The sequence below is a fragment of the Toxotes jaculatrix genome, chromosome 16 (assembly GCF_017976425.1).
Source record: "Toxotes jaculatrix isolate fToxJac2 chromosome 16, fToxJac2.pri, whole genome shotgun sequence".
NCBI classification, from domain to species: Eukaryota; Metazoa; Chordata; class Actinopteri; family Toxotidae; genus Toxotes; species Toxotes jaculatrix.
Window position 1 is genome coordinate 11,388,919 of NC_054409.1, and position 23,697 is coordinate 11,412,615.

A 23,697-nucleotide genomic window follows, 5' to 3' on the forward strand; every position below is an offset into this window, starting at 1 on the left:
TTCTTACCTGCACACACTTGTTGTTCTTTCTCTTTCTTATATGTGCAACCTGACAAGAACATCAGTAGACAACATCTGCACATGGCAGCAACAGTATGGTGGTGGTTAAGCCTGTGGTCATGGTAGAAAATCTGTGGTTCAGGAATCGTTAAGGTTTAGAACACTTGGGTGAAGCCACCGGAAAAACTGGAATTATAATTGATAAAAAAGATAAATGCTAATTGCAGATCTGGGACATGATACAAATTCTGTTCTTCTACATGAAAGTCTAATATTCTTCATGTTCATCCACCATCCAAACCATATACAGGACTTAAATTCTGCTTCCCCACACACTACTACATTGTTGGACACAAGATTTATTGCAGCAGGACCAGAGACAGCATCTATTTTTTTTTATTCCAGGCATTCTTCTTACTTGTCAAAACCTGGTGCATACTTTACCCAGGATGCAACTCAACCACTGACAGTTTGCTTGAAGATTCAGGTGTTTGATTTTCATAGCGGCTAATGTAACCTCGAGCAGCTAGCCTCCTGCAGAGATGAGGAGGGGGCTACTAAGTTGTGATAGGCTCACTTCCTTTTAACTCCACACCCCCAGATCTTTTAAATTTTCACACTTGTTCTCTTCAGCACCAATCGACGCTGCCTCGAGCAACATCACATCAGTATATCAGATTTTCCCTCTGAAGCCATAAAAGGCCTTACACAACTTTTTTTTTCTCCACATATGGAGTAGGGCTCCCCCAACACGTTAACAAGCTCTGATGTGTTTAATCACTACACTTCCTCTTTACTATCACAGACCAATTATCTACAATCTCACAGCTGTGAGAGCTGGGCAGTTTGGTCTTTTCTTTATTTCTGTAAACTGAGAAAAGACAAAACCGAAGAAGATGTACTCTAAGCAGTACAAATTTAACCAGATGTTTCAGCTCTAGCGATAAATTTCCCCTTGCTTACCCCCAAAAAAGTATGACTCTACATGGCTATTAGAACCGAGTTGCCAAATCTGGGCAAGAGAGGCAAATACATGCTTTGCACGCCTTAGAAAGTTAATAATTGACTATGCCACGATGAGACAATGAGCGAGCATGAAAGAGAACGGCTCATGTGTAGCTGTCAAAAATTAGCTGTTAGCTGACATGAAAGACATCTGAGATAGCTGAATGGCACATTTGCATACGCAATTAGCATTCGCGTTCACAGCAGCTATTATAGGACGTCTGCGATGCTCAATGATACCTTGCAGCCAGTGAATCACCTGTTGTCAGGGTGAAAAGATGTGATGCTAGCCATTATGTTTCCAACATTTTCTTTATGGCTCGTCCAATATATGGGTCACAACATCATGCATTTGTCATATAGTAAGCATTCAACATCCTCCATTGAATATCTCAGTGATTCTTGTATTCCTTCACACAAACAGGACGAGGCTGCTATCGGAAAAAAATGTTTAAATGATGATGTATGTTTCCTGTGTACATTCTGAGCCTGGCTGGCAAGCAAGCAAGGAAAAAGAGAGCCAGGGGTAGAGAGAGTTGTGTGGTAATTATAGATCAAGAGGATGGTAATTCTACTGAGTCTCTATCCCTACAGGGTGGTGTGTGGGGGGGTGGAGAGAGAGAGAGAGAGAGAGAGAGAGAGGAGGGGGAAGACTCAGGGGGAGAGAAAGACGGGAAGAGAGAAAAGAGACTGAGTGAGATAAACAGAAAGGCAGGAGGAACAGAGAAGAGGAGGATCAGGAGGAGGAAAGAAAGGCCGGGAAAAAAGGAGAGAGGAGGGGAGGTGAGCAGAGAGGGAGAGAGACAGGAAGAGGAAGTGAGAGAGAATTTAAAATTTAAATAGTTATTTAATGATATCTTCATATATACCACTTTTTAAGACATTAACACAGGCTAGGTCAGGATTAACATTTGCTGTTCGTCCTCCCACAAAAAAATATATTTGGAAATAAGGATTTTAATCTCACGTTTTACATTTACTGATTTCATTGTACAATATTAACCTGTAACGTCTTTCAGCACTGTACTTGATGTGTACAGGTACAAGTATTTGGCTTTGCACCTGTTGCAGCTTCACTGATGACACATTTTTTGTTTATAATGAACACAAATGATAAAAAAAACCCCAAAAAAACATTGTTCTTACCATTCTGCAGTTGTTTGTCAGTGTACCATGACTGCACTGCACGAGCACCTGGCAAAACACACCTTATCTATGGTTATCAAAACCACGCAACAGATGGCAGTTGCAAAGTCTAACCTTCTGTCCAGGATATGAATGATGATCCAATGTTATAAAATCATAAAGAGCTTTTGTTCAGTACCACCTCTCCACATTAGGGACTAAAAACTGCACCATTCATTTTTGAAAGAATCATGTGGAAGTTTGCCCACTAGCAGGCGCTCTGGGTCAAACAGCTGGTGGTATAGTGCTCATAGAGGAAAACTAGGCTACGGAAGACTTACTGCTGAGTCTCACTTCATTAAGCATGACTTCATGCTCGGCATTAGATCAGTTTCACTAAACTAACTTGTGACTTCTCCAGTTGGACTAATGAAGTCAGTCGTGTGCAGTCAAATGATATGCACATGCCGACGATTAAAAAAGAAAACAGGCAAAGTAGGAGAAAGGAAAGCACAATTCAAATCATTAGTAGCAAAGAACACTACAAAAGAACACGCTGTGCCCTTCATGCTCACAGAACAAATGCCGATAATGCAGTTGTAGAAAGATTTCTATAAATTTAGAAATTTATTGAAGTTCAACAATGAGACTGAGCGAAGCTCATTTGGCCATGGTACCACGCCTCTCGCCTACTTTTACCATCTCATTAATTCAGTGACTGCATGTGTTCAGGCCTTCTATAGCAGCTCTTTCCATTAATAAACTGTCCCCTTTTTCTTGTTCTCTGCGTTGCTCATCAGACAGGAAGGACCCAGGAATCCTTACAGCAGTCTCAGACCCACTCTGACAGAACAAGCTTCTGCACCTTCGGTTTTTGCAGGCCTTGTAATAGGAGCGAATCCTACGTGTGGCAAAGTCTCCTCTAGTGACCAAAAAGGCAAACGAAGTACATGTACATCCTAATAAACTCTAATCTAATCACATTATATGAAATTTATACCTGTTGAGATGGTAACTACACCAGACTCCCTTCTTACAGTACCTTCAAACTCTGCCTCACTTTGCAGCGAGACACATCACATAACACCACACACTGAAACTCAAACTTATCACAGCTTGCAATTTTTCTCAAGCTGTATGACATGAAAAGACGACTGGAACAGGGGAGCAAGACGCTGACTGGGATAATGAAAGTGAACAACTATGGGGTCCAAAGTGTTACAGATCTCACCATAACATTGTCAAACTAAGTGAGAGAAGGTTAAATAAAGAAGGTGAAATGCCATCTCTGTGTCTGAAGTGTGACATGGTGACTATGAGACACACTGTATGAGATAAAAAGACAAGTTGTTATGCACAACTCTCCTTTTCCTTCCTGACACAGGAATGCTGTTGGATTGGGTCATTATCAGGCTATAGTCTGATCCTGACATAAGTTATTCAGCTTAAGATGTTGGTCCTGCCTCACCTCACCTGTGTGTGTGGTGTCTAATTTACATTTCTCAAATTTAGGCGACAAGAAATAATTTTCACTCACAAACGTGAGGCATGTGGACACCCAAAGGTTTAGCTCAGGCTTTCCTAAAGTACCACAGAAATCAATTTAATATTTCTATACTTTCATATTCTTTTTCAACTCTTTTTCTGTTTTTAGAGTTTTTTTATTTTTTTATTTTACACTTCTTAATTAAATCAGTAACACACTCTCTCTGATTCAGAATGTCTAAAACCACAAACTTCTGCAGAGCCGTGAGCGTTCTGACAAATGTTTCAATGAGCCTAGGAAGCAATAATCAGCCCTCCCGAACTGAATTAATTTGCAGCTTGTATAACTCGCTGCTTTGAGAGAATGATTCCATTATAGACAGACTGCCATATTCAGTGTCCTCAGCTTCACTGTTTCCCTGATTTTTGGTAACAGGAGGTTGAGACACCTGCTGGTGGCGGCTGACTGGCTAGGCTCAGTTTGCCGTCCTACCCAAGGAGTCTTGGGATAAAAATCTTAATTTGGGCATCATGGTGGTATTCAATTTGTGCTCTTCTTCGTAGAAGAAAAACAAGAACAAAAGAAGAAAGGAAAAAAACAGAGAAAGAAACAGCCAAACAAAGAGAAAGCACAGAAGAAAGGGAGTGAAGAGTCCATAATGACAGAGCTGAATGAGACATAGACAAATCAGAACAGGAGACAGAAGGATAGTAAAAAAGAAACAGACAGGTCTAGGTACAGAATAGAAGAGTGAGCGGGGGCCGATAGAGGTGAGTGACAGTGAGACATGGAAAAAGCAATAAGTGGGAAAGTAACAATGAAGAAAGAATGCGGAAGGAGAAAAAGAGACACAAGATCGGAAAAAGACAACAAGAAGAATAGAGAGGGAAAAGAACAGAGAGAAAGAGAGAGAGAGAGAGAGAGATGGGCCTGCCTCTTCTCTCCTCTCTTTAAGATATTGAGGGATATCTCAGTATTGACAGACACAGCTAGCTGCACAGAGTCAAGAGGATACAAGCACGGGCTGGATCTACGCTTAAAAGCCCCAACACCTCATTGATGTTTCTCTGCCCCCCCAAGGATCGACATCAGGACAAAGCTTGAAATCCTGCTCATCTTCAAACTCAATATCAAAACTTTTTTTTCTCACGTTGCCTGAATATGAAGATCAGATCTGATATCTGTTTTTTTTTTTTTACCTCTGCTCTTCAGAAGCAACCAGAGTCACAGAAAGATGTGTATGTTTTTTTCTGCTTAGCTTTTAGTTGATAAAATCTGACTTTCTACACTTTAAAGTTGGAGAAGGAACTGCAATATTAAAAAGGGAAGGTGTGTTCTCAAGTTTAAACAAAGAATACTCAATTTCCTGAATAACACTTTTTTTTCATATTAAGAAGTACTTTTTAAAAGTTTTGGCAAACTGAGACATTTTTAGTTATATTTAACATGTTAAGAGCAATTAGATATGCTGCAATAAATTGAAATTATATGTTTAATTGTATTTTTGGGATTATTTTTGGCAGAAGAAAAGACTTGAACATTCCTTATCATGCAGTTCACATTCAATACACATTTCATAGAAAGAAAATGATTCTTATAATGTTGATCAAACGCTCAGACTAAAATAACAGTGCGTAGTGATAATGTCAAGTTTTATGATCATGAATGTGATAAATAATGTGATGCAGTGGATGGTCTTATTTTCATCTGTGTGAGAGCTGAGATAGCTCAGAGGATCTGCATCCTTTGCATGTTTTTCCTGAACTTGTGAAAGGACAAACTTTCTACTCTAAAAACATGATTTGCCTTTCCTCAGAAATTCTATACTCTTACAGGACTAAAAATTCAACCGTAAGTCAGTGATGGTTGAATGCTTTCCTTTTAGGTTGTTGGTGCAAATTTTTGAAGATATATTTGTACAACTGAAACTTTGAGAAGGAACAAAGAAAGACTTGTATTTAATCATAGCCTTTGCCCCCATGGTGCAACTAAATAAATTAAGGTGTTATTGTAAACTATTTTGTATCAATCTGACACATGTTTACTTGGTGCTACCGGCAGCTGATTTCCTTCGCCTCCCCCCTGCTCCCAATGCCGCTCCTCGCTTCTCCCCTCTGACTGGTCAATGCATCACCTCTAATCCAATGGCTTCATTAAATGATAAAGAATGGCTTTAATGAACACCTCTGTCCATTCACAGAGAGGTGAGAAAGAAAAAGAAAGGGGGACCCAAAGAAAGAACCAAAAGAGAAGACAAATGGGTAGAAAGGGAAAGTATAAAGAGAGAGGGTCAGAATGAGATAAGAGAAAAGAGCTATAGATGTTATAAGAACAGTTCAGAGATAGTAAACAGAAGCAAAATCTAGAGCTATACAAGTTATGCTCCACGCATCAAAATATAATTTGTTAACTATTAATAATGACTGTTAATAATTTTGATGCCCTAAAATGTTCAGTGTCTGCCTAAACTTGAATTATCATCAGGAAACTCTCTCTATACTCAAGTGCTCTGCCTTAATTTGCATCTGAGCATCCAGCTCATAAAGGTCTGCAAACGTCAGTCCACGCTTGATGTCCCCCCAGCCAGACCATGAAATACCCCAATAGTCTGGATCTAAAGTGATAACACACTCATTAATATAAAGGCAATTCTCATTGTCAATACTAATTAGCAAAGTTTGACAGAACTGTTACAGGGCACAAAGCTTTAAACTTGAGAAAGGCAAAGGACTTCTGTGGATAAAAGGGTCCAAAGGTTGTTGAGTTAGATGTGTTGCCTACATTTATGTATTTACTTATTTATTCTTATATTTCTATATATAAAAAATATGGTACAGATGTTCGGACCACACTCATACTCCAACACATGCTGAAAATAGACTTGAAACCTAAAATGATACTTCACAGTTGAAGCACAAGCTGTTAACGTGGCACAACACTACTGATTAAAACTGAAGCAAATCACACATTTGTAAGACAAATGTGTGATTTGCTTCATGGAAAATGTGATGGAAAATGTGACTGGAACATGTCTGATGTAAACAGGGTGTAACTGTCATTACTGACTGGTAATGCAAATAGGTTTCCTAAATCTTCTACAAATGAATATAAGTCTGACACATGGGTGGAGCAGGGGCAATACGCTCATTTTTCCAGTACCACTGCTTCTCACTGGGTTATGTGTTCCAATCAACACAAATGACTGTGTGGGAAGCTGGTGAGGGATCACGTCCTTGTCATTGTCCTTGCAAATCATCAGAGCATGTGCATAGGGGAGATGGTTTGTCTTACAGAGGGGGACACGCTGCTTCCAGTAGGGTTAGCGGCCCATAGACGGAGTATTTGTTAAATTGAGAGGAAAGTGAACCTGATGGCCGTCGAGCTGTTGTGGGACTTAGGGTATGGCTGCCAAATAAAATGGTTAGCCAAAAAAATTCTGTCACTCACTCTGGGATCCTTAGAAATTCATGCTCCAGGACTTCTGAGGCAGCTCCATTCCTGATGATTAATAGAATCAGTGACAACAGGCTGGAGCTCAAGGCAAACACATCTGGTGACACTTGGAGATTATTCTCTAGGGTCCAGTTCTGGCATGGATTGTTTCAAGGTAGTCCAATCCATCTGAGTTCAGCTTCAGGCTTGACACAAAGGAGGTGGGCATTTACAGGAAACAGTTGGACTGAATTCCCACTTTTGTCATGATGCAGACAGTTTGACATTGGACTGTTGGACACAGCTGTAAAGTCTAGTGGAGGGTTAAAGAATGCGAAGAGGAAGGCTATTCAAAAACATGCTTTCTGTTTACTTTGAGCCTAAATTTTGTCATATCCCATCAGTCCTTGTGCCAGTTCTTTGAGCATGAACTTTGAAAGGTTGTTGGTTGTTCTTATCCAACAAATTTTCCTGTCAAGGCTGGCAAAATAATATGGATACAAAGATTAACGTTCATTACATGATCACTCTTTGGTAGTATCTACAGCACTGAGGCAATGTCGAACTTATATTTTTCTATAGTTTTGGATTTTTAGGTTCAAATTGTCCAGTTGGTGGTGGTGGGACAGCCATCATCTACAAGCCATAGTCCATTACTGCAATTTCTGTGTACATGCACTCAGAGTGTGTGTGTGTGTGTGTGTGTAAATGCTGTCTGTGCCCTCTCATCTCTCTGATCCTCTGTTGTGCTGAGATGCCCACTTAAAGCCTTTCAGCCTGAAGAACTTTCATATGGAGTTTGTTGCTGTCACTCGATGCACCAACAAACAAGCTTGCTGTACTAACAGTTCCCACACGAAACCAACACGCACACGTTCCCATGTGGGAGCCACTCTCACGTTCTCTCCCTGACTTACTGTCAGTCTCCCTCTGTCTCTTTCTTTCCCTGCCTTTGTTGGGGGTAGGAGTGACAGGAATGCCTTGAAAGATCAGACCAGGATATAAAAGGACAATCGGTGCTCATTAATTAATCATACCCAACAGTCAAATCAGCTTCAGTGATGATGGGCAGGGAATACAGGGGTGCGCTTGATTCACTGGAAGACAGAGCAGCTGGCCTGAGGTAACTCCCGTGGCCGCCATGTTTGCGTGCAAACTTCCACTTAGTGTTGATGTTCACAGCAGTGTAAACGCACAAGCTGAGGCAGGCCACAGTGTGTGTGTAAACGTGTGGGTTAGCACGAGTGTTTGTTAGGCTGTGTGTATGCTGGCGCTCATATTTTATTGACGTACACTCCTCAGAGGGCAGCTAAAGCTGGCACTGTGTGTGCCTTCGGAGAGCTGTGTGTTTTGGCTGAGGGGAACTGTAGCAATCACACACAGATAAAAACATCACAATACAGAGACCAAGGATACCTCAACGTAGGAGCAGAGGAGGGGAAGAGGGCGCACACACACACACACGCACACACACACACAGGATCTGCAAAGTTGCATGTGAATATATGATTTTATAGGGATGCTGCTACAGAAAGATGCACATGTGAATACGTTATAGACACACACACATCCACATATAATCAGGGATGCAAGCACACACGCGCTTATCCATAAGGAAGGGCATGTTCCTTTTAAAGAGATGCAAGCACACGGACACACAGTTTTTATGTCTGAGCACAGACACAATAAATAACATTCATACCCATACATACTATGTAAGGCTTATCTGACTTAAATAAATCCTTTGGTAGCATAGATGGGAAGTTTCACGAATCTCTCCTCTTTTCTCTCGTCTCGTCTTTTCCCTCCACTCCTCTAACATCTGTGATGGCAGCTGGGTGCAGATTCTTTCCTGAAATAGCTGCCTAATATAATCACAGCTAATAGCATTATACTTCACAGTATTTACATAGTGGCAGAATAAATTATCCTGCTCCAGTCCCACCTGTGCCTGCTACCTCCTTCTCTCTATCAGTGCCTCACATCTTCTTTTGTCCATCCTCACTCTTTTCCTCCTTGAGTTATCACCACTTTCTCCCACTCGCTCTGTGTCTGTTCTCAGTGTTTGAGCTGCCAAACTGAAAGAGATGGGAGAAAATATGAATTAATTAGATTAGATCAGTCTACCCACTCATTAATGTTTACTGTCTCCTTGTCATTTTAGGCACAATTACACACATGCACCCAAAATTAACATGTGTATGTGTACACACACACACACACACACACACACACACACACACACACACACACACACACACACACACACACACACACACACACACACACACACACACACACACACACACACACTGTGTCAAGAGTTTTGCCTCTCTCAGCAGTGTTATAAAGCTGTCATCAGCAAGACACAACCAGTAGGTAATCAGGGTTACAGGACAGGAGGTGAATGTGCACATTTGTGTTTATGTGTGCACGTGTCCTTGTCATCTGAACCTGCTGAACCAAAGAGCTGTTATTAATGGCTTTAAAGCTTAAGACACACACGCAGAGGGACTGAGATAATCTCATAGCTACTCCATTAGGCAGAGGGACAACCCCTTAACTTTTAAAGAGAAGCAGGTAAAGTTTTTGATGCTCAAAAAGAAAAATGAAAAACTTTCCCAAGCTTTGACAGAAGAACACACATCTTCTAATGGCCTCACACTCGGTGTTGACATGGTTTTGATATATTATTTGTGCTTTCTTTGTGAATTTTTGATGTTGAAAAGCCTGAATATTTAAACAATGAAAGCAACTGTGAGAAGTGATTCAAAGCAGCTCTGTGGCTCGATTTCTGATGGCAATGTATTCATTTAATAAGCCACATTCTCTGAGTGGATGGATAAATGCCACGCTGAAAGCAGTTAGAAGCCCACTCTGGAAACATGTGGCAACATCATTAGCAAATTTTATCTCACAAACAGCTTTGTTTAAATACTTCAGTTGAAAATCATCGGGTGGGTGCAAGATCTGATGCACAGAATGTGACAGTTAAAGTGGAAATGATACTCATATAAATAAGTGTCTGCTGCTTTACTAATACAGATTTATTTGCTGTTATTGGAGACTGTGATTCTAGAGATGTGCATATTCAATACTGCATGAACTATATGCACCTGTAAAATCAGTTCGCAGTTCAGTTGTTATTGGATTGTGTAAGCAAAACATAAATCCTTACAAACTAATGTTAAAATTAAATCCTTAAAAATAAATGCAAAAGTGTAGTAGATCAGTCAAGAGACCAGACTGTGATGACTGGTCTTATTTCATCTGGGGATTTTAAGGATGGAATGGCTAAGGCTCTTTTTTTGCACTTTTGTAAAATGTGGTGTTCCTTTCTTGGGAGCTGTCCTTCAAGGCAGCACTAAGTAAAACAGAAGGAACAATGGGTTACCAAAGTAAGCTGAATAACCAAGCACCAAACAGGCAAATGTTTCCTATTTCAAAAATGCTTTTGAAAATATCAGAGTTTGGACATTTTTCTGACAAGAATTCGAGACAGATGCAGAGTCGATAAGTTATGAGAACCTTAACAATGGGGACCATTGTAGCAAAGCAGCTAGAGGCAGCTCTGCTGTCAAATTATCTGCTATGATAAATAATATCTTCATTAATCATAATAATAGCTTTGACCACCTGAGACAAACAGGGCAGCTGGTAGGCCAGACACGAGCCAGCTCGACCAATAGGAGTCGTTTATACTGAAAAGGCCAGGGAGCAGCCAGTCCTCAACTGTAATTATTCTCAATAGAAGTCTCATCTCTCAGCAACATGACCTGACCTCCATCCCAACGCTGCGTGTGTTTCTGTGTGTGTGTGTGTCATAGGGAGAGAGAGGGTGTGCAACACAGGAGAGGTACAGCACAAGAGATGGATTTGGAAGATGACGTGAATGGATGAGGCATGAATGGAGGTCCCAGGGTGTGAGGGAGAAATGACACCTCATTATTCAGGTCTTGGTGTGTGTGTGTGTGTGTGTGTGTGTGTGTATGTATGTGTGTATATGTTGGGACAGAGGGCAGGGGGGCTCAGGGATGCCAGATGTCTCATGAATACAACAGAAACACACAAGCACACCCTCGAAGCCCCTGGCCAACATGTTTGTTCACATACTGATCTTCTTCATGATTCCTAAATGTTGTTGCACGGTTTGCATGATGTTCACAGCTGCTCGGTTTGGCATCTGCCTATGGAAAGATTGTGAAATACAAGCTTCTTACAGCATTGATGTGTACAGGATTTATTGTATAATTATGTAATTTTGAACTGAATGCAATCAACCAAATTTCAACAGTATCACTTGATATCAAACACAAACCTCGTATTTGGGGCTTGTTTGCTGTTAAGATCCTTTTTAAAATGTGTTGTTGATGCAAATTTATGACACTGCATGATAATACAACCAGTTATGCTTGCAGACACAGGTGTGAAACCATCTGGATTTGTCAAAAAATATTAGCTGTACATCAGTTAGCAAGCACAACTGCTCAGAATCTCAATAGCATTCATGCGACTTCCAAGCTGAACTGCTGGAAAGGACAGAGGCTGGAAATTTCAAATGGGTATTTTGGGAATCACCAAAATGTCCCACGTTCGTCAGCTCATTCCCAGTATGGATGAGATCTATCCTGCTAATGTGCATTTACAGTATATGTCTGCACAAACAGGGGCTATAAAGACTCATAGTTAACACTGTGATTTGCACGATCCTCCATCTGGTGTGGGGTATCATTACAAAAAATAGAGCTCAAGTTCCAGAAGGGATGGAGACATTTTCTCCCTGTGCCGTGTTCAATAAGCATTTCAAATCAAAGCTTCATTTAAGTTTAACTGACATGAATGTTCACATACAATTCATTATCAAATTAAATATTAATATTGAATGTTTTACTTGTTTACTAAGAACAAGTAAAACACAAGCATATTAGAACTAAATACAATAGACACACTGACAGAAAAAAAAATGGAAGAATGAAAAACAACTCTTCTCTCTTCCCTTCTTTAGATACATGGCATAAGCCAGGTCCTCAGACAGGCTGGAGTGTCTGTATCCATATCAATATACTGGCCTAATCAATAATTGACTTAAGTTACACCACTTCCTGGCCTCTTTGACATCACTTGACCTTTTGTCTCAGCTTTGTTCTGCTTTTAGATTAATAATGACAGTTTTTGCACACCTGAGAGGTGTCAGCGTGACGGGTGTGAGGAAGAAGAAAAAAAAGATTTCTTGAAAAGTTATTTTACTATCATCTACAGAGTAAGCTAATAAAGTTGCAAAAGCTAATGATTTTTGAAATAGGTACATGGCTCTTAAATCTGATGATCTCTGGTAAACACATAATTATGCAAAAAAAATGATTTAAAACTGTACACAATACCAATGGCTAAATGAGAAAGTGCACCTGCATCCTTGCGTGTGTACATGTACGTCCTCATGCATGACACAAACAAAACAGGTACCCACTCATAAAAACATTGCTCTAAAGTGACTTCTACTACTAAAAACACTGAAACATTTAGACTGGTAGACATCAGTAAAGTCTCTTAGCATAAATCTGGTATTAACACAGGTAAATAGGGTGTCTGGTGATGAAATACACTCCGCTCTCATCTCAGGTCTTGAGGTCTGTTTCCGACTGGGCAAACAATCGCACCTAAGGGCAGAGCAGATGAGCCAACCCGATCCATTATTAATTAGCCAGGCAGTCAGTCAGTGTTGGATCGATTAAAGGTTCTGTTTTTACAGTACAGCAGGCAGTCAGGCCGAGCTGGTAAATATACCCCAGAGAGAGATCAAGGAAAAGGTCTGATGAATGGAGAGAAACGAGAGAGAAAGCAACAACATGAAGGATGGAAATGTAAAATTTTGTCAGCATTGCTTTTATCAAGTGGTTTATACCTTGTTGCTGAGAAACTCTTTGCTGTCACAGGAGTGAGTGTGTGTTACTGATGTACTGATTTACCTGAACACATGCATACTTAAACTAATGTATCTGAATGTGTGTGTGCCCACACATACAGACAGATTACTACAAATAAATAACACATTATAGATTGTTGCTTAGTTTGATTAAGTCTTCTTGAAAGATTTCCTGAGCTTAAACAAGCTGTGTGAAGAGTGTAGTGTTTCATTGCCCTCTGCAGGCTACTAAAAATAACACATAGAACTCAGTAACTTTTAATTAAAAAAACAAATACAGCGTATAATGTGAAAGATATAGGGCGAGATTTACAAGCATTATTAAGGCATTGTGTTACTGTAGATTTTCATTTTTTTTTTTAAATGGAGATCTTCATTAGAGATTAGAGAACGGAGAGTGATGACTCTAAGGAATGATCAAAGACCTCAACACACAGACGCACACCCACACAAACACACACACACACATACACCCAATCCCTGTCCCTTTATTCCTCTCCAAGTCATATCAGCTTGCCAGCTTTGTCTGCTACACATCTCACCGTATGCCCTGCCATCTGGGGACGTTTTCTCCTCCCTTTGTTTCATCCTTCTGTTCTCCCTCTCCCTGCCTCTCGATCCGCTTTTTGTTTCATCCCCTAACTTCCTCTGTTTCTCTACCCTCGTTTCCTCATTTCCTGTCAACTATAAATTTCCTCCGCAGTATGTTGTGCTGGGTCTCAGGTGAGTGCTGTCTCCTTCTGCGGACTTGGCAACTGCCAATGAGCTCTCACTTTCCTTTCCTTTGTAAGGCTCTCCGTCTCTCTCGGGGAACATGTTAATTGCTTCTGGACACCGATCAGTGTTCATTAAATAGGCCTGTATTCACCACAGCAGATGCTCATTCACAGTGTACCAATTGCTGGCTTTTGCTTTTGGTTGTTCTTTGAATTTTTTTTTTTCAAAGAATGGTACCTATGGAAGACTGAAGAGGCCACACACGTAATTGCGTCTCATTAATTGTTTTCTTGCATTTAAGTCACTGAAATACTTATTATTGTAATTCAGTTACTTCTAACACGAGATGAGCTTGTCGTGTGACGATAACGAAGAAACGAAAACTGTTTTCTTGTGTTCAAAAACTAATTATGTTATGATCTAAAGAAAATTAGCTTGCTTTTAAAAAATCTCTTCAAACATAACACATATGAGCATATATGAGGCCTCTATACACATAGGTGTGTTACTGAACTGTCACTGTGCTGGTTTTGCTAGCATCAAATTAACATGATGTTATGCTTCATCTCTGGACTTTTGTCTCTGTACACAATGGCATCATTCCACAATGACCCGAGAAGCATTTCCTAGACGACAGCAAAGACCTGGATAATGATGACTGATGATATTGCATTGTGGTGTGGTTGTCAGGGTGATGAGTCAAACCTTCTAATGAGGCCTAATGCAAGTCTACAGATGAATATTGTGAATGGCATCAAACATTGTACACATCGGAAAAAAATAACAGCAATCAATGAACTACTTTGCATTTCATTAAAATCACAAATATTAATACTGTAATTACTGTGACAGAAGTGTAATGTTTGTTGATGGAGTTAGCAGTTAACAATGGTGATGTTGGTCAGTCTGCTGGACTAGGACAAGCAAGGCTGTTGTGAATTTCAGGAGATAATCCTATATTTGGCTTTTAATAACTCCATGGATGAAGTTAGCTTCTAATTGAATATAATGTAATACGATCAAGGTGAGAATTTCAAGTTCGGTCTAAAGCTTCAGGGGCATGAGGGTATGTAGTTAGGGTTGCAGTTGACCATTTTACGCAAAACTCTAAAGGTGAACCTCATGATGGTGCTCGAGGAAAAGTAAGGGGATCATCAAAGTCATTAGGATTCATCCTACATGCAACCTCTTAAGGGCACTAACGACGTGTCACCTGAAGGAAAGAAGCTGAGGACTAAAACTCTGAAACTAAACTCAGCTCCAGGGAAGAAAACTTTGTCCATTCGCTCTTAACGATATTCGAGATTTCTTCATTTCTGGGTCAACTCCATTAAGAGTTCAGACTGACGGGCTCATCAACTGATGATGAGACCAAAGTCTGATAAGTGCATTCACGTCCAGGTAGAATATATTATATTAGAGTGATATCTAGCTCTGAGTGACCACAGTCATTAATGTCCTGATACCCAAAGGGTTGGATTTCTCTTTCTCTGCCTCTCTTCCCATTCTTTCCTCCAATGTGCGATCCCCGACTCCCAATCACACTGTCCATCAGTAAAGGCGTAATTATCTTCTAACCCCTCAGGATTGTCGGACAGAGGAACAGGTAGGAACATATCATATTCGAGGTGTATTAATAGGTAGATATTATAACAGGTTTTCTTCATTTATCATGCATTCATGTCTCCAGAGCTCACCTGTGTCTCAGTTCCATATCCCATGTCTCCAGGCTCATGATGAATGCCCTGTTTTCTCTTTTTCTTTCTCTTCTTCTAAATTGGATGGTGAGATTATCAATGCTGTGGAGCAGAGAGGCAGTGGAGCAGGATATAGACTCCTTCAGTTCTCATTTTGCAATATCTGAGTGTCTTAAACACACAGAAAACTGGGTAATAATTGGCCTGTTTAATCACATGTATCACACACACGCACACACACACACACACACACACACACACACACACACACACACACACACACACACACAAAGGCAAGGAAATACTGGCTCATATGTCATTCATCCAGATGGACCTCTCCACTGGGCCTTTTAACTGTCACTTGAAACCATAAACACATGACCACACACAAGCGCACACACCATCACTGCACAGCCAAGGAGTAAAATATCTTTGAGAGCACAATGACATGCAAACTTTTTAGGAGTCCGCGTGACTATTATTTACAAGCACTGCCTATTCAGTAATGTAACGATTATTAAGTATAATTTAAACTGCTGTAAACACAGCTAATAGAAACAAGCAGCTATAAAACTTTGTAAAACCAAGTTGAGATTAAAAAACATAGATAAGCTTTACATTTAAATCAGTCATAAGCATTGTCTGGTTATAGACTGAGATATGCTCAGCCTGTGAGTGTGGGTAAGTGGGTCATATTTGTAGAAACCACAGCAAAGCAGCTGTAAGTGCTGCATTTATAGAATTTGAATAAAAAAAGTTAAATTCACAGTAGCCATTTAACCCATTTCTTCTACTAGGCCACTTTTTAAAAGGCCTGCACACCCACACAGATGTTTTCAGTTACAGATGATTAAACCTCTTCATGCCAAACCAATAAAAAATGATAATAAAGTGTAAGCTGTGTGGCTTCAACAAATGCAGCATGAGTCTAAGAGAGATCAAACATGATCTGAGCACATCCAGTCCTGAAAAGATCTAATCAGACAAAATATTGCAGGTAACACCACCTATTCACACCCCCAAAAAGACTGTGGCCCAGACCTCCTCTGAATGTGGTCTGAGTGATCAGATCACTAATATGTCCTCAGTCCATCTTGGATGCATTCACACCTGTACTTAAAGCTGTCCACTTGTGATCAGATGTTAACACCAATGACATGCACATATCAGAGGAGCCATATTAAGATGTCACTGAATTAATTACACCACTTTCATTAGCGCTTTGCCAACTGAATAGCTAAAGTAGCTTATTGTGTATTGTTTGGGGATTTTGAATACAGATTTTGGTAGTACACCTCACAGAGCACAAGGAGAAAGGGAAGGAAGCCAGACATAATCCTGGAACAGATCTTTTAAGATTAATTAGATTGTACAATCTTGCAATGTCTAGAAAGATTATAAAAATGACTTTAGGAACTACTGGACTCCATTTACAACCTTGGGGGCTATGGCTACGTCTTTAATTCATGTTAAGTTCTTATGAGATTTAAATATAATTGAATAATATTATAACCACTATAAGATACCATGTGCCATAAGAACAGATCTCTTGAGAGAATGAACACAGTGTTGATCACTGTCCATGTCAACTGTTCAGAAGATCAGCCACTGACCTGCTTTTCACCATAAAATACTAATTAGAGCCATTAATTAGCCCAGTCCAATGAGATTCATGGCAATGAAATGGTCCGTCTAGAGTGCTGAATATATGTGTCATATATGTCTTATTTTAGTCCGGTGTACATTACACTGGGATTATTTTCCTATATTCCAGCCTAATAACTATGAGACCAGAAAGACAAAGTGAAATTAAATAGGAATATCATGCAACGTGATCTAATCTAATAAATCAGTTCAAAATGTTTGCTTAGATTTCCTTTACATGCTCAGAACTGAAGCACTGAAATCACCATGCTGTAAGCGTGTTTGTTTGCAAACACACTCGCCCTTCAACTGGATGGCTGTCCATGTGTGAACGATGAAGCTAAAACAGCCAAGGACTGAAGGGCCGATGATGTTGGCAGTGGGAATGCACACACCAATGCTTTTCTCCCAGTGAAAAGGCTCTTGTTGACTACTCTCCAATAAAAGATACAGAACAAACAAACATGTGGTCATGATGGGTAATGGATGTTGAGAAGTGAGAAGCACTGGAAAGAGTGAATAAATGAAGAATCTGCACGTTGCCAGTTCTTCTTTAATTCTTCATGGACAGGACAACATGTCAACCACAAATGGTTTTCCTCAGGTATTAGAAATTAGCAAAAGAAAACACGACAAAATCAGCAGCAATCGTTTGTAATTGGTTGTAATAGTGATTTTGCTGATATGAGGCATAAGTCAGGAGGCATTTGTCAAAACATACCTTAATTGGATTATTTGACTTTATGCAGATATAATATGTCAGTGACTGCTGAGCAACACGACAGCAAGAGGGCTGACGGCAGAGGGTGTTCGTGGTGTCGAGCAGGAGACAGATCAGCACACGATTCGGAAATCGTCTCTCTTATAATCTCTGCACCTTTATTTGATGCCAAATTTAAACTCATGTGCAGTGAGACAGCCATTCATTACTAAAAAAGATTTTTGGAACAAACATTTTTATATTTATATTGTACATTTAATAAGCCTCCTCCTAAAGTGGCAGAAGAAATTGCCTGTGGGGAAATAGGTCACAAAAGCACATGCAGTTAGCCCCCCCTTCTGGTAAGATGACACATGTTCTGAAATTTACTGAATTACTGTGCCATTTGAAAGATAAAGTTGCAGTTCTTTTGTTGATGCTTGTGATTTTGTCTTATGCAAAGTTTTAAAGAATGCAATTTAGTAGAAATCCTGTCTATTTTATCTCTGTATCACTGTAAGAGCAGTGAAAGCCTGAAAGAAATTGTTGGTATGGTGCAATATACTGATATCACATTTTTCACGTGTTTTTTGTTGCATATACAATTCTACTGGACCTCTGAACCTCTTGGTTTTCCATGTTCAATACTCCAGGTTATATTTTCCAGATTTACATATTTTTAATCTTCAAAATAAAATATGGTAAATCTGTAAGCCTAATTCTTAAGCGCGTACTTGATACATTAACTTGGGTTAAAGAAATGTATGGCCAATTATCAGCAGCTGTTGATATGTACTGCTGCCCTGTGCACTCTCACCTCTCTTTCACCTACATGCTCAGGGTGTACATATGTGGACTGTAATGTCTCCATTCCGATAATTCTGTTGTGACTTTTGTTTTATTTTATTTTACTGTCCCCCTTGAAACAGCACCCACTATCAAGTGCCCCACTAAGCTCCCATCTTTAATTACACTGCTGCCTTCTCTGGTGAGGTACAGTGATGTATTTTAAGTGGCCCTGCCGCCAAGCTTAAAAAGGCATGCTAAATAAATTCAGCTGATGTCAAAGTATGATGACACTAGTTCATTTTTACCCAATTATGCATCAGAGGAAACTTTTTGAGCCTGCCTTGCTGTCATTATAATGGGTATATTTTTTTAGGCCCTGTTTATTTTTTTATACTGTTTTACATATGAGTAGCTCAGGGAAATTTTTACTGATAAGGAGACTACAATGTACACAGACTATCCACTGTCTAACCCATCTGCAGGAGACTATGAAGTCCCTAGAGAATATGATGAACATTGCTTCTTTAGCTTCTCCCTGCACTTAAAAGTTTTCAAAGGATCTACACTGGCAGTCTGATCCAGTTGGCTAATCTTCAGAGAGTCTTTCCAATTTCTTTGTTCGCTGTTCATAATAAAATAATCAAATCTCAGCTGTTGAAATATCTAGGAGATATTGAAACTGAGGCAAAGGAAGTTATATGTTCACAAAAGACCCTGCAAACTTACAGAAAGGAGTCAAAATGTAAAAAAAAAAAAAAAAAAAAAAAGATTTTTTGGTTTTCTTAATATCTTAATATATGAATATGTAAAGGTTCAAGGTTCTTTGCTGAACAAGTTTTAATATGATTGTGGAGGTAATGATGTACTTTGAGTTCAAAGTTCCAAAGTCAACCTATTACTGTGTCTGTTGTCTAACTGCCTTCAAAACACAGCAGACACCACGGTGCAACTGCTAAACTCGCCACAAGATGTCAGAACCAGCCAATCTATTAACCATGGAGGGTAGACCATGCGCTGGCCTGGTTTTCATCAGGGACTTCAAGGCCTAGCCCAGGCTAAGTCATTATTCATGACACCCAATTCCCCTCAAGAAATCAATTCACTGCTTCCATCTTATTTGGAATGTATTTATGTTAATTTCTCAGAGTAGCTGCTTGGCACAATACACACAATTTGGTTTTGATTACACAACACGTGCAAAGGCAAATTGTATATTTGCATGCACTGGAGAGGGAAACCCTGGTGGGATTAAATCTTGAGGGTCTCACATGTAAGGGATTATGTTGGTCAGTTATATAGCACTTGTGGACTTGTGGGGAATGTGAAACCTACCTGGAGCATCACAAAGGAAGGAAGGAGAGAAAGAAAAGCAGGGAGAGGCGATGAAATGAGTTCAAATGTAAGGCTTTTGAGAAAGGAGGGAAAAGAAAGAGAAAAGAAAGCAGAGAAGAGCAAAACACTGAAATATTCTGTTACCATATACCATGTTATTAATAAAGCAGGGTTCTTGAAGACATGGGACTCACAAGGTTAATGTCATCACATAATCATTGTTCTTGTCAGAGCTCTGTTTTCCTATATTTGCCAAGCTTAAATGTGACTTTTACATTTCGGTCAACTTCATACAGTTTGGAATGATGCTACAATTTCTTTGGCAGCAACATTGAAAATGTCCTTCGAAATTTCTTTGAAGAGGATGTTTGGTCTCCTGTGCTAAACCAGATCTAAAACCAGATCTACTGTACATCGCTTTCACATACAGTTCCCAGCAATTCAGGATGATTCACAACAATGTGCTTTGGAAACATCGGGAACACCAGAATTCCTTGTACATTTCAGTAGGAGAGAACAAAATGTCCACATTTGTAACCTAATGGTACCCTCACCAAAACATCTGAACAGGTTAATCTGTGTTTTCTCCAGGGGTGCAGCACTACCTGACTGACCCTGTGCTCCAACTGGAACACACAGGGAATTACAGGTTTACAAACACTTTCTCAAAGCCAAAATCCACAGGTACAAGCTCACACAAATACACATACCGGCTACTCCAGTGCAACAATTTCTTCAGTGAGGAGTCACTTCTCATTAACCAGCGTGCTAGGTCCATCAGTCACCAGCTGGCAGTGGCTGCAGAAGCCAAACCACTAACTACTAAGTCGGTGTAACAACTGTTTACACAGATGGTGGTGTGCTAGTGTGCTAAGAACCTTATGCTTTTTGAAACACAGCATCATTTATTTTTCACATGATTAATGTCCAAAGTGGCATGGATGAAAATCTTACGTGAAATTTCAGCATCTTAAAAACACTGAGGGTTTTACCTGAGAAAATGTTACACCAGCTGTTAAAGGTACACCATTAGCTTTAATTCATCAATTGTTTTAATTGATGCCATCAGTCACAGTGCACGAGAGGTTATCATTTTCTGTGAAATGCAGATTTCTCATTTAGGAAAAGAATCTGTTTCCTCTTTAATCTCATGCTGCCTCGCTCTTTTTTGCTGCCTCTCTCGCTTTCTATCAGCCACAGGTCTTACAGGTCAATGAGACATTACGTCATGTGATGCGGAAAACTTGATGACATTACTCATTTTATCTTTGGAATCAATTATTCTCAAGCTATGTGTTCTGCATTTAATCAATCAAAGCTGACACATTACAACGCCAATCAGCATGTTTCATAGCATTTTTGTCTCTTGCATCAGAACCGTACATTGTGTGAGTGTATGTCCCAAGGCTCATTATTTTTTGGTTTTCACTGATTTCCATTGGAAAATAACAAGATTTCTTTTAAAAGGAGAAAATCTGTTTAAATTAGTTTTCCCCCAATGCACCAATCTCTGTACGTTACAGTAAATAATGTTCTCCAGTGACACTGGCAGCTCAAGAAAATGCATCACATAGTATCTATCAAAGAGACAGATGGCAAAAAAAGTGTAAATAGGCTGCTGATTATCCATAAAAGTTCTTCAAAGGAAACAAAAAATAACTTAAAAAAGAAGAAAAAAGCCTTGACAGTTAAGATACAGAATATTTAATACAGATACAGAATATTACTTTAGTTGGTGCCTTTAAAGAAGCCTGATAATGCATCTTGTGTATTCACATGCGGGGGAAAAAGAATATGAAACCTGGTTTAACAAACAGTCAGCCTGTGGTTTGGAGCTATTCACACAGCAGCTATCTTAACATTAGCTGAGCTCACAAACCCTTATACTGTGAAAAACACCAAGCAGAAGGCTAAATGTAGCGGTTAATGTTAAAAAGCCTGCTAAGTACAGGCGTTCACTACATGTATGTACGAATCTTTAATCTTTAACACAGAATCTTTAGGTAAACTGACCACACTGGATCATCACTGTCACAGACCAAATCTATTAAACGTGGAGGTCCCCTCACTTGTGACTGAAGCTGCAATTGTCAGCTCAGCCATGATTTTGAAAAGACTATAGAAGCTATCTATGTTCACTTAGAGCTGTATCTACTGAAGTGCAATTGAACACTGATGCAATCACTAAAAAACAAGTGAATGATGCTTATAATCAATACCTCGGAATCTTAGAACTGTTCTCGGTGAGACGATATGATTCAGCTAAACGATTTGTTATTTCCACCTCTACTGCTGAGAAGACCCAACGTGTAAGTCAAAGAATTTTAAAGTTCATGAAGGTGCCTTTCTTCTCTTTTGGTAGACGCTAACCACCTCCCACACCACAAGCCCTGTGCCAACTAAAATGTCCCAGTCCAGCCTGCTGACACTGAGCACACGGAGATGAAATCAATATCAACCCTTAGTCAATATCTTTGGAAGGCAGCAAATGAGAGGAGTTTTAGTTTATAGAAATACACACAAAACAGATATATTCACACAGTTCAAAAAACAAGAATAAACCCAAATGATTTCCCTAATACATTATTCAGTACTTGTGTTCACACATCCAATCACACACTTACACATACGTGTAGGTCCCAGTAAGATTTTTAACATGTCATATAAGGGAAATGCCTTTGTTGCAAGGGAGAGAGATAAATTTGGAGGAGGGCGGCAGGACAGGATGTTATCCTCATGACAACTAAAGAAACCCTGAAGTAAACACGCTTTGTTTAAGTTTGATCAGTGACTCAGACGAACCTTTGGAATATCACACAAATGCCTCACACTAAAACGAACACAGAAAAGGCAGCGAGAAAGAAAGATTACTGTATAAGTGAGCTTGACTTCAACTATTATTGTCAAACTCTGTGGATTAAAGAAAAATTTCAACAGTTTCCCCAAAACTGCGAATCAAAGCTTTCCTGAAACGAAGTCGACTTCATCAGCATGTACCACACATGCACCAGTGTTCGGGGTGCAGACAGCAAGGGGAGGAGAGCTGAACTAAGTGTTACAAAGAGCTGTAATGAATATTTACAGAGGGTGTAACAGAGGGAAACAGACGCAGAGAGTGGTGGATAAAAAGAGCTGAAAAGGCTCGTGCTCCTTGTACACACACACACACATACACACACATACACACACACACACACACATACACACACGCACATACACCCAAACTCCCCGAATACAAATACTTGCATGCATGCTTAGTTCTTAGTGACTCCTACTAATCATATTTCTGTGGACATATTAATATTTAACCAGTGCTCTGCTCCTGTCTCAACACTTATTGAGAGTCTCAACATGAAAAAAAAAATGTCAGCTGAGCTAACGGTTGCAATATTTCAGATTACAGAACACTGAAAACGCAGCACTTCTGAGCACCGAGGTGAATTAGATTTTGTTTGTGCGTTTGAGTGAGTCTGCCTTTATAGTGAACTGTAAGTGTGTGAGTCTGCAGCATACAGATGTGCTCGACTGTGAAGGAACTCATGTGACAGTAATTAATCTGGACTTGCACCACTGAGGTGCGTCAGCAGGAGAGACCAAGTGTCTCATTGAGGTGATGACACCTCCTGCAGTGAGGATGAACTCCAGCTCAATGGAATATGAAACAGATATTGTGACAGCATGAATATGTGTGTGCGTGTGTGTGAAAGAGAGAGAGAGAGGGAGTGAGCTGCAGCAGTTCATGAGAGAGCTCATGAGGCCTTTAAAAAATTGTTGGCGTGTGTGTGTGTGTATTTGTCCAGTTCACTGCCCATATTGGTTTATGAGAGTGTGTGAGTGTGTGATAACA